This window comes from Petaurus breviceps, unplaced genomic scaffold (genome assembly GCF_028583685.1).
Source record: "Petaurus breviceps papuanus isolate PSGF00001 unplaced genomic scaffold, PetGlider_PUasm1.0 139, whole genome shotgun sequence".
Taxonomy (NCBI): domain Eukaryota; kingdom Metazoa; phylum Chordata; class Mammalia; order Diprotodontia; family Petauridae; genus Petaurus; species Petaurus breviceps.
In genome coordinates this window covers 3,717,504-3,729,724 of record NW_027185697.1, presented here as the reverse complement: position 1 = coordinate 3,729,724, position 12,221 = coordinate 3,717,504, and positions in this window count along the sequence as shown.

Below are 12,221 nucleotides of genomic sequence, written 5' to 3'. Positions count from 1 at the left end.
TGAACTTTGACAGTTCCAAGGTCTTTCATGCCAAGAACATTCTTTCCCATGTCTTAGATTCTGGGACTACAACAGTTATAAAAACATTTACCAGGCTATATCTCAACAGGGATACCAAGATGATGGCTCTTGTACTTTGCTGGAAGCCAGATCAGAGGTTTGGAGGAGGAGAGGATGCCACAACTTCCAGGGTTCTTAAGCTCTCCTGTCCATTGGTGGAAATCGGTTACTAGTCAATATATGTGTACTCAATGAAGGTAAACCTCTTCTCTACTATGTATGTTTCTGTCAATGATGGATAAAATGCCTTTGATTTATGCAGGGCCTCTCTTCTTAAGGGGCACTTCTAATTCCAGGGCTCAGGGTTCAGTGTTTGTTCTGTGCCCAGAACTTGGGTTTGGTGTAGTAGGATAATTATACTGAGGCATCAGGGAAAGGACATTGATGAGCCAGAGAATATTCAAAGGAAGGAAACCAACGTGGCTTTGACTTAATATTCCATGAAAATCTCTTAGAAACTTAAAAAACAAAAATAAAAAAACCTGGAAATATTTAGCCTTGAGAAGACTATGGTGGGATAGGGTCATAATAGCATTCTTATACTTGAAGACTATTTCACACAGAAGACAGACTACACTTACTCCATTTGAGCCCCAAGTATAAAACCAGAAGCATTGGGTACAAATTGCAATGAGGCAAATGTAGATGGAAAATTCCTAAAAATCAGATGTGTCTCAAAGTTGAATTAGCTTTCTGCTGACTCAATAACTCCACAAGCACAACCACAATGCAGCAGTTATTCTCAAACTTCTTGGTCTCAAGAGTCCTTTACATTCTTTACATTTTTTACATCTATGTTTATTCATATTTCTCACATTATAAATTTTAAAATCTTGGTAAAATTTTTTGTTTTTACCTCATGGATGCCCTGAAATGGTCTTGGGGATCCCAGGGAAGCTAGACTACAGTTTGAGCACCATTGCTCTAAAGAATCCCCTGGGGGTATTCAAGAAGAAGCAAGACAGTTACTTGCTGGGTTGGATTCTCAGCTCTACTACTTAGAAGGTCCATTTGCTTGAACAGATTACTCCCTCTCTCTGTCTTTTAGCATACTCCATAAACCAAAAACCTTGGATATTATGGTGGTGGTTCCTTTTATATATGGATTCAAGTAGAGAGATTCTGAGGTCTTTTCCAAATCTGCGATTGTGCAATCTGCTCATGTGTGGGTAAATAGTAAATGATAATCCTTTTTTTTTTTTTTTCCCATGCCCTCAACTATGGGCCAGACAGTTTTCTCAGGTTTCTGGGGCAGCATTTTCAATTCTGTGACTGTCCAAGGAAGCACTGTACTTTGTTAAATCAATTTCTTCTTTTTAGTGATTTAGATTTGTTCCTTCCTCTAAAACCCTGGAGCATGGTAACGACATCTCTTAATACCTGGTTCCTAAGTCAGTTAGGCTAATCCTTAATTATGCATTCATTATCTTCTATAATCAATGTAAGCTTTGGTTCCTGGGCATTATACTTTTGTTATTTTCTTTTCTGTCATTCAGCTGAGACATTAGAGATCCATCCCTTCCAGTATTTGAGAGAATCCTTGGTATTGTATGTCTATTAAATGGAGGTCACTGGATCAGGATAACCTGGGTTCAAATCTTGTTACATTTCTCTGGACAAGTAACCATAGCAGTCTTAGACTAAGCTCTCTCATCTATAAAGTGGGAATTATAATAGCACCAATGTAACAAGACAATTACAGAATTAAAGGAGATAAAAATAAGTACTATAAAGAAATATTATTATTTTGCCTTTGGATATTTCAGCAAATTTTGTTTATTTTTTGCTCTCCTCACCTTTGTCATTTCTTAAAATAAAATTTTCCAAATAAGCAATCTAAAAACTGAAATCATAAATATTTCCCCCTATGATTCATTGCCAGTTTCTAAAATTTCTCTTTGGTTCAGCATTCTGCTTTGTTTATCAATCATTTATATTATCCCTCTGCATCCTGAGGCTGGTGGTCTTTGCTATTTTCATCATCTTTTGCATCAAGATCCTAGCAAGGGAAAGGTAGAAAACTACCATGTGGCCTATAGTCACTAATTCCTTTGACTTCAAATTTCTACTTATTTCACTATCCTCCCTTATTTCTTTTTATAAATATCATTAGCACTTTATGTTTTCCTTTGGATGATTGCCATGGATTTTTCTCTCATTGAGAATGGCAGTTGTATGTCTTCAGATGTCATCATTTGAAGACCATCAGACCACTTCACCAAAGCAATATCATGCTACTGATCTCTTAATTATGATCTTGGCTGTTTGTTGTTCAATATTGGAAGTAGAGAAGCATGCCTTCCAGCTTTCTATTCAAGACTTGCCTCTTCAGCAGATATCAGTCATCCAATAAGCACACATAGCAATTATGGAAGAAGACCAATTCTCCAATTTGAAAGCTGACTAGAGAAAGTGCACATAGGAGAATATATGCCAAACAATGTGAAAAGGCTCTCCCATTGGAAGCGAGGTAATTCAATTTAAACAAGAGAGAGTTCTAAATTTTTCTTGATCAGATATTCCTGCAGTCTTTAGTTCAGCAAGGTAGTAATAGGGGCATGATGGAAACTTCCAGCTCCTTTCATGTCATCATAGATTCTTTCCCTTCAATGATCTGGAATGGGGTTAGCATCTTCCATCTTATCTCTGGAAGCCAAAAGTGCCCGAAGTCTGAAGAGGCTCAGAAACTCCAAGAAAGTTCATGAGAACTGAAGAAATCTTCTCATCCTCTTCATCAATCCTGATTCCCCCTTGATAAAATGGTGGGACATTCATCTCAGGGGGCAGTTAGGTGGCACAATGGATAGAGTACTAGGCCTGGATTCAGGAAGTCAGGAAGACCTGACTTTAAATCTGACCTCAGACACTACTAAAGGTATGATCCTAGGCAAATCACTTAAGCTTATTTATCTCAGTTCCTAATCTATAATAGGAACTGGAAAAAATGGCAAATCACTGTAGTATCTCTGTCCCAGCTTTGGAAAAATTAATATCAGCTATTAATATAACTCAGTCAGAAGGGTAGTCTCTGCTATTTGACATGTCACTGTAACTATTCTATCTTACAGGTAAATCCCATCAATTCTACTAACCTATTTTGCTTTTTGTTGCAAGTGTATTACAGACTGCTAGTATGTGTTTTTAAATAAACTAATTTCAATCCAAAATGCTTCTAACATAGTCTTAAAAATACTTTATGGCCACTTTCTACTCTGATTTAAGGATGTAGCTGAAATCTCTTTTTAAAATAAAATTTACTACTCTATACAATTCACTTCGACACATACTGGAGATAGCTAGGTGAAGACTCAAGAAAATCTTGAGTTCAAATCCTTCCTCAAAAACTGACTCTGTGATTCTGAATATATCATTTAACCTGTGCCAACTTAAGTTTCCTTATCTCTAAGGCAGGGATAGTAATAGCATCTACTTCACAGAATTGCTATGAAGATCAAATAAAATTATATATATATATATATATATATATATACATATATATAGCAATTTAAAAACATTCAAGCATTATATAGATGCTAGTTATTAGAATTATAATTATGACCACCAACAATGATAATAATAAATAATACACATACTGGAAATAGAAATATGAGAATTAACCAGTCTTTTCCATCAAAGAACTTACATTCAATTTAAAAAGCACCATCTATTGAATAGATTTCCTTTCAGGAGTGTGCTATAGGGACAGCATCATTTAGAGGTTTGAGAGTTGGCTTTGAAACCACAAAGACCTGATTTCAGTCTTATCTCTGACATGTTCTGATGCGTTCCTTGGCAAATCACTTAATTTTTCAATGATGTAGGCAACTCTTTAGGACTATAAGTGTGAGTGAAGATATTGACTTGCATTTGTAAACTGGGTTTTCTTATCTGGAAGTTCTCTAAACTGATGAAATAACTTGTACATTTCCTTTGTATTTCTTTAGGAATGGGGTTGATTTTTTTAATCAATCAAAAAGCAATTATTAAGCACTTAACCTTTTCCAGATACTGTGCTAAGTTCTGAAGATACAAAGACAGGAAAAAACAAAAAACTTGTCCTTAAAGATATTATATTCTTACTAGAGGGACAATATGTAAATAACTAGGCACAGATAAAAAATACACACAGTAAGGGAAAAATAAGCTTGAAGGGGAAGGCATTAGCAGCTGAGAAAGTACTTGAGACTAATATATTATAGTTCAATGATGAATGAAGCCAGGAATTGTAAGGGAGCCTTAGGTGAAGATCAGTTCCTATCTAGGGGAAATTCAAACTTATTACTTTGAAGTAGTTTATTTCAGAAACTTTGTCAACTGTGTACCAAGGAAATAGAATCTTGAATATTCAATATCCTACTCTCCAAACTTTCTCACCTCTTCTTAGGCCTCCACTACCAACCTTTTCAAATAAAGATCTTTTCTCTCATTTGAAAAAAAAAAGATTATCTAAAAGCTCCCTCATTCCCCATGTTCCTCATATCAAATCACTCAGCAAATTTCTGGCCCTATCTCCTCCATATTTCATCTTAAATGGGTATGTAAATTTTCTTTTTACCAAGACCAAATTCTTTCCATGGACCTTTCTTCCCATTCTCAATTTTTTTCTACAACATAGGTTCCCACACTTATATGGCCTACTGCCCCCTTAAAGAAAAATGCTCAGCACCCCCCTGAAAATATACTTTATTTAATCCTTTAACATTTTTAAATTTGCATTATTTTAAAAAACTATATATTTTTTCAATCACACATCTTAAATTTAATAATTTATTGCAAATTTGTGGATTTTTTCTCCCTTGAAATTGTAATGACACAATACTGCATCATGTAACCATATAGTATCACACTGTAAACAAATCATTACAGGCACATATTCCAGTCCCTGCACGGTGGACTTCCAGAAGATGAGCAACGTTCTTACCTTCCAACACTTGCTTGTTAAGAACTGTGGGAAGACTTGACCACTGATGGGTTATAACTTGCTTTTTGTGTGTTTACTTGGAAAATCATGTAATCAAGTCTGTTACATAACAGATGACTATTTCCTTTTCTTTAAGTCTGTTACACAACAGATGACTATTTTCTAATCTTCTTTCCTTATGCTTCCACCATCCCCTTATTTTTATTCAATGCCCCCCACTTGCACCCAAGGCTACTACCACCTGGGTCATTCCATCAGTCCCCCAGGGGGCAGCAGCATCACTCACTTTGCAAACCTATATAGCAAACTAACCTATCATCCCTACTGTCCTTCCTTCACTATCTACCTACTGGCTCCATCCTTGCTGCCTACAATTATCCCTGAGCTAAAAACAAATAAATCTCTTCCTTTCATCTAGTTATCTCTACTCCCCATCTCTTTTCTGCATCAAGACTATAATTGTGTTTACTTTCTCTACACTCAATTCTAAACCACACCTCCACAATCTGTCTACCTCATTCTACTGAAATTACTCTCTTCTAAGTCACTAATGATCTCTTAATTGCTAAAGCAAATGGCCTTTTTGCAGTTATACTTCTTAAACTCACTTCTAAATCCCTTTAACATTGTACTACCCTATTCTTCTTGATTCTCTGCTCACAGGATTTTTGTTACAATGCATCTTCCTGGATCTCCTTCACCTGTCTGATCTCTCATTCTGAGTTTCATTTGCTGGCTATTCATGTTTTTCACTTCCCCTCCAAAAACAACATCAACAGCATCATCACCATCAACCATCATCATCATCACCACCATCAGCAGCAGCAGCAGCTAAAATTGATATAGTGCTTACTTACTATATGCCAAACATTGTGCTAAGAATTTTCCAATTATTATCTCAGTTGATCCTCACAACAACTTTGAAACATAGGTGCTGTTATTATTCCCATTTTACAGAACATGAAAAGGAGCAAAATGGAGGTTAGTTGACTTGGCTGTGATCATGCATCTAGTTAGTGTCTGATTGCACATTTGAACTCAGGTCTTTCTGGATCCAAACCCAGAATGTCATCCACTGTTCCAAATAGCTGCCTAAACATGTATATTCCCCAAAGCCTTGTCCTGAGCCCACTTCCATTTTCTCTCTGCATTATCTTGTTTAGTGTTATCATCAGTTACTGTGGATTCATCTATTATTTTTATTCAATTGTTACACTATTTATATATCCATCCCTAGAGGGTCTCTTGAGCTACAGCCCAGAATCAACAACTGATTTTTGAATATCAAAAATTAGATTCCTATAAATGAATCAAATTCCAATATGTTAAAAAAAAATAAACGTAATTTTCTCCTATATACTTCCCCTCTTCCCAAATTTCCTATCACTATTGAGGTTACCATCATCCTCCAAATCATACAAACTTATAAACTTCGTGCCATTCTCACCTCCCTACTCTCAATTATCCCACATATTCAATTCATCTGATCAATATTTTCATCACTGCCTTTGTATCTCAACTGACTGTCAACACTTCATGTCAGTCACTAATGATCTCTTTCTTGAATTGTTATAATAGCTTACTAATTTGATCTATCTGCCTCAAGTCTCTCAAAATTAAAATCTATTCTTTATTCAGATATCAAATTGACTGACTTACACAGAAAGTCTCCACTTATCAACTCCCATACATAGTGGTCCATAGTTATCTTTGGAATCAAATATAAAATTTGGGGAGGAGGGGACAGCTAGAAGGTGTAGTGAATAGAGTTGTGGATCTGGAGTCAGGAAGACACAAAGACCTGAGTTAAACCTGGCTTCGGACACTTATTAGCTGTGTGACAATAGGTAAGTCATTTAACATCAGTTTGTCTGTTTCTTCTTCTGTAAAATGGGTATGCTAATAATACCTACTTCCTAGTCTTGTGGTAAGAATCAAATGAGAAAATTACAAAGTGGTTAAAACAGTGCCTGGTGCATAGTAAGTACTATATAAATGTTTACTTTCTTTGTTTTTGTCACTTAAAACTTCCTAAACTGCCTCTTCGCTGCTGTCCCATTTTTCTTACACTTATTCTCCACCACAATATTTTACTCTTAACTCATAATAGGTTAATCTCTCTTCATCAGACAAGATATACCCTATCCCATCTTCATGCTTTACTTTGTCTATTCTACACGTTTCCAATGTTCTGCATCCATACTCTGCTACCTTTTCCCTGGCTTGTTTCAGGAAAACTTAAATCTTAACTTTTCATGAGGGCTTTTCTAGTACCATTAACTACTACTACATTCCCATTTTGATTGCCTCCCATATATCTGTATATATCTTGAATGAGCCCGGATTTGCATGTATTCATCTTTAAAATGTGAATTCCTCAAGACTGTGGAATATTGTTCGGTTAGTCAACAAACATTGATTTAGCACTTGCCTTGTGTCAGGGACTGTGCTAACCTTTGCATATACAAAGAAAGACAAAAACTCAATCTTTGCCATGAAGAAGCAAACTTTTTAATTAGGATACAGTCTCCAAACTATGTACATACTTGTTAATTGCAATATAAATAGGAATTCATCTTAGAGGAATTACTAATTCTGAATTACTCTGAATTACTAACACTACCTCTGAGGATGGGTTTGTGTATTTCAGAGGGCTTTCACAGATGATCAAATTTGACCTAGGTCTTGAAGGAAACCAGAGAATCCTGGAAGGAAGGCATTCTAGGAATTGCGCCAGGGCAGCCAGTGAAAAGGCTTGTAGCTGGGAATTAGAGTGTCATGTGCAAAGGGAAGCAAGAGATTTTGGGTTTTGGATAACAGAAAAAATGTATGGGAGTAAAATGGGGAGAAAATGAAAAAGAGGAATGGGCCAGGTTGTGAAATGATTCTGTTTGTTTAAAAAAAAGATTTTATAATCAATTCTAGGGAAAATAAACAATTTCTGAAATTTGAATAGAGTAGTGACATGGTGAGATCTATCCTTAAAGAAGAATGGATATAGTAAATGGAATGGAGTACTAAAGACTTGAGGATGGGAGACCACTAATTGCATTACTGAAATAATCCACTTATAAAATGATTATGGTTAAAACCAGGGTGATAGCTCTGTTGGGGGAAGAAATGAAATGTATACCGACATTATGCGAAGGTAAAAATGTCAGTATTTAATAGCTTGGTTATGGGTGGTTTATGAGAGTGAGTAACGCAAGAATGAAGCCAAGGTTTTGAATCGGGTGACTGGGAGGATATTGGAGTCCTTATTTGATATAGGAAAAATTTAAAATATGGAAGAATTTAGAAAAAATTAGAATAAAAATAATTAGACCTGTTTCAATGACATTAAGATGTCTCTGAGACATATAATTCAAGTTAACAAAGGTCCAGTTACTAATATGAGAATGAAAGTCAAGATAGATGCTGGGATTAAATCAGATGCTTAGAGATTATAATTCAACTCATGGGAACTGTTGTGATAACACAGTGAGATAATATAGGGCAAGAAAAAGGGTCAAGAACAGACCCATTGAGAGAATTTAAGAACAGTAAGTGTTAGTGGGTATGGCCTGGATTAAAATCCAGCAAAGAAGAATGAGAAAGAACAGAAAGGCAAGTAGGAGAGTCATGAGATAATAGTATCATTAAAACAATCTGGAGTCAGGTCACAGGAAGAAAAAGTCATCAGAATTCTCCCAATTTTTAAAAAGTTCAAAAAGGATAAGAAATGGCAAAGGACATTAGATTTGGTAATTAAAAAGCCATTAATAATGTTGGAGAGAAGGGTTTGAACTGAATGATGACATTTGAAGTTACACTGAAGAAGATGAAGAAAAGAATGAGAATAAGAAAGAATGAGAAGAGAATAAGAGGGAAGATTTGTTTTTCTCTCTCTTTTTTTATTTTTTAGTTTACATCATTCATTACCACAAGATTTTGAGTTACATTTCTCCCCAATTTTCCCTACACACCACCCCGAAACAGAGATCCCACTGAATATCCCCTCCCCCAATCTTCTCTCTCCCATATCTTCCCAATACCCCCTTCGACTTTCCATAGGGTATGGTGGATCTCTATGCACCGGTACCTGTATATTTCATTTCCCAAATTATAGGTAAAATAATAATAATAATAAAAAAAAATTTTTAAACAACATTTTAAAACTTTGGATTCCAGATTCATTCCCTTCCTCCCTTGTTACTCACCCAAAATGGGAAGATAAGCAATTAAATATAGGTTGTACATGAGTAGCTTTGATAAACTTTTCCATAGTGGATATATTATGAAAGGCTGAGTACATTTCCCTCCATCCTCTCCCACCCCACCCCCCACTTCTTCTATTCTCTACTTTGATCCTGTCAATTTTCAAAAGTGGATGCTCCCAGCTTCCCTCCCCCCCCAGCCTTACCTCCCTTCCATTATCCCCCCTCTCTTCCCCTTCTTCTCTACTCTCCTGTAGGGTGAGACACCCTATTTAGTGTGTATGTCATTCCCTTCCTAAGCCAAATTAAATGAGAATAAGTTTGACTCATTCCCTTTTGCCTTCCTGTTCTTCCCCTCCATTGTAACAATTTTCCCTTGCCTCTTCCATATGAGATCATTTACCCTATTCTGTCTCTCCCCATATCCTCTTATAATATTCCTCACTCACCTCCTAATTTCACCTTTTAAGTATCATCCCTTCCTATTCAATTGGTCCTGTTCCCTCTATGTCTCTACACACTCACATATGCATTCATATGCCCCTATACCCTCCTATACAGATATATACATTTAGGTATATATATATATATATATATATATATATACACACACACATACACACACACACACACACACACACACACACACACACACATAATATATATATACACGTTTCTATTGCCTTCAACTATTCTCATACAGAGGAAAGTTTCTTAAGTTACAATTATTGTTTTTCCATGTAGTAATATAAGTACTTCAACTTTGATAAGCTCCTTATGATTTCTTTTCCCTGTTTACCATCTCATATTTCTCTTGCTTCTTGTATTTGAATGTCAAATTTTCTATTCAAATCTGTTTTTTTTCATCAAGAATGCTTGAAAGTCCTCTATTCCACTGAATGACCATATTTTCCCCTGAAACATGATACTCAGTTTTGCTGGTTAGGTGATTCTTGATTTTAATCCCACCTCCTTTGACCTCTGGAATATCTTATTCAAAGCTCTTCAATACCTCAGTGTAGAAGCTGCCAGATCCTGTGTTATCCTGATTCTGCTTCTACAATATTCAAATTGTTCTTCTTGGCTGCTTGTAGTATTTTCTCCTTGATATGGGAATTCCAGAAACTGGCTATAATATTCCTAGGACTTTTCTTTTTGGGATCTTTTTCAGGAGGTGACCTGTTGATTCTTTCAACCTCTATTTTGCCCTCTAGTTCTAAAACATCATGGCAATTTTCCTTGAGAATTTCTTGAAGGATGATTTCTACATTCTGTTTTGATAATGGCTTTCAGTTAGTCCAATAATTTTTAAATTAACTCTCCTGAAACTATTTTCCAGGTCAGTGATTTTTACAATGAGATATTTCCCATTGCCTTCTATTTTTTTTCACTTATCTGGATCTGCTTAATAGTGTCTTGATTTCTGATATAATCACTAGCTTCCATTTGCTCCAATCTAATTCTGAAGGAATGATTCTCTTCAGTGAGCTTTTGAGATCCTATTTCCACCTGGAAAATTAGGCTTTTTAAGGAATTCTTCTCCTCATTGGCTTTATGAGCCTCTTTTGCCATCTAAGTTAGTCTATTTTAAGGTGTTATTTTCTTCAGTCAGGTTGTTGACTCTCATTTCATAATTTTATTGCATCATTCTCATTTCTCTTCCCAATTTTTTCCTCTACTTTTCTTATTTGCTTTTCAAAATCCTTCTTAAGGTCTTCTATGGCCTGTAACCAGCTCATATATTTCTTGGAAGCTTTTGTGCATGAGTTCTGACTTATCTGTCTTCCTCCTGTTCCATGCTTTGATCCTTTGTGTCCCCAAAATAGGACTGTAAAGTTGGATTTCTCTGTTTGCTTTGCTTCCTTATGTTGCCACTTCATTACATGACCTTTGACCTTTTTGCCACAGTAGAACTCTGCTACCAGAAACAGGAGCTTTATCCCAAATGCTGGGGTTTTCACAGATGCTGGAAGTATTAGTTTGGTGCCCTCTCTGAAGCATCCACACGCTCTGGCAAAATTTTCACACACCTCAGGACATCCACCATAGACAGTGACCCAGATCCAAGCAGGTTAAAGCAAGCGCAATTGCCCCTCAGACTGGTGGTTTGGTCCCTCTACAATCTGCAGTCCAGGAGCTCCAAAGCAGCCATGAGGTGGGTGGCTGCATGGCCACGGAACCTCAGACACTTCTTGCCCTTGGGGGCAAAGGACGGATCTCACTCCCAAATTCCCAGGTCCCAAAGTCCACACTGCACTGACTTCTCACTTAGTCCTTGGCATCTATGGCTTGATAATTCTGGAAACTACCACAGCTGCTGATGATCTGAAGTCCCTCCAGCCAGTGGCTGTTCAGGCCCTCCCTGAGGCTAAAACCTCTGGCTTGAGCGAGGCTGGGGTCAGCTGCCAAAGCATTGCGCTGGTCCTTTCCTGCTGACCTGCTGGGTTGTCCTCAGCAGGAGGTTAACTTCTCTGTGTCATTTTATGGGTTCTGTAGCTCTAAAGGTTGTCTAGAGTCATTTTTTACATGAATTGGAGGACATGGGGGCCGGAGCTGTGCAGAAGTCCTGTTTCTACTCTGCCATCATAAGAGGGTACATTTAGCATCAGCAACTTTCTCAAAAAAGATAGCCATGAAAGGGACAGAAGAAAATAAAGGAGTAATAGTTATCGGGGATGATTAGATCAAGTGAGGTGTTTTGTTTTTAGTTTTTTCATGTTTGTTTTAGATACAGAAAATATGCCTGTGTTTCTAGGTATCATAGAAGTAGCTGATAGGAAGCAATTGGGGACAGGTAGTGGTGCAGTGGATCAAACTCTGGCCCTGGAGTCAGGAGGACTTGAGTTCAAATCCAACCTCATGCACTAGAGATTTATTAGCTATGTGACTCTTGAGTGGAAGGGAGAGAGAGTGAGAGACAGAGAGAGAGAGAGACAGACAGAGAGAGAGAGACAGAGACAGAGAGAGAGACACAGAGAGAGACACAGAGAGAGAGACAGAGAGGGAGAGAAAGAGACAGAGAGAGACAGAGACAGAGAGAGAGA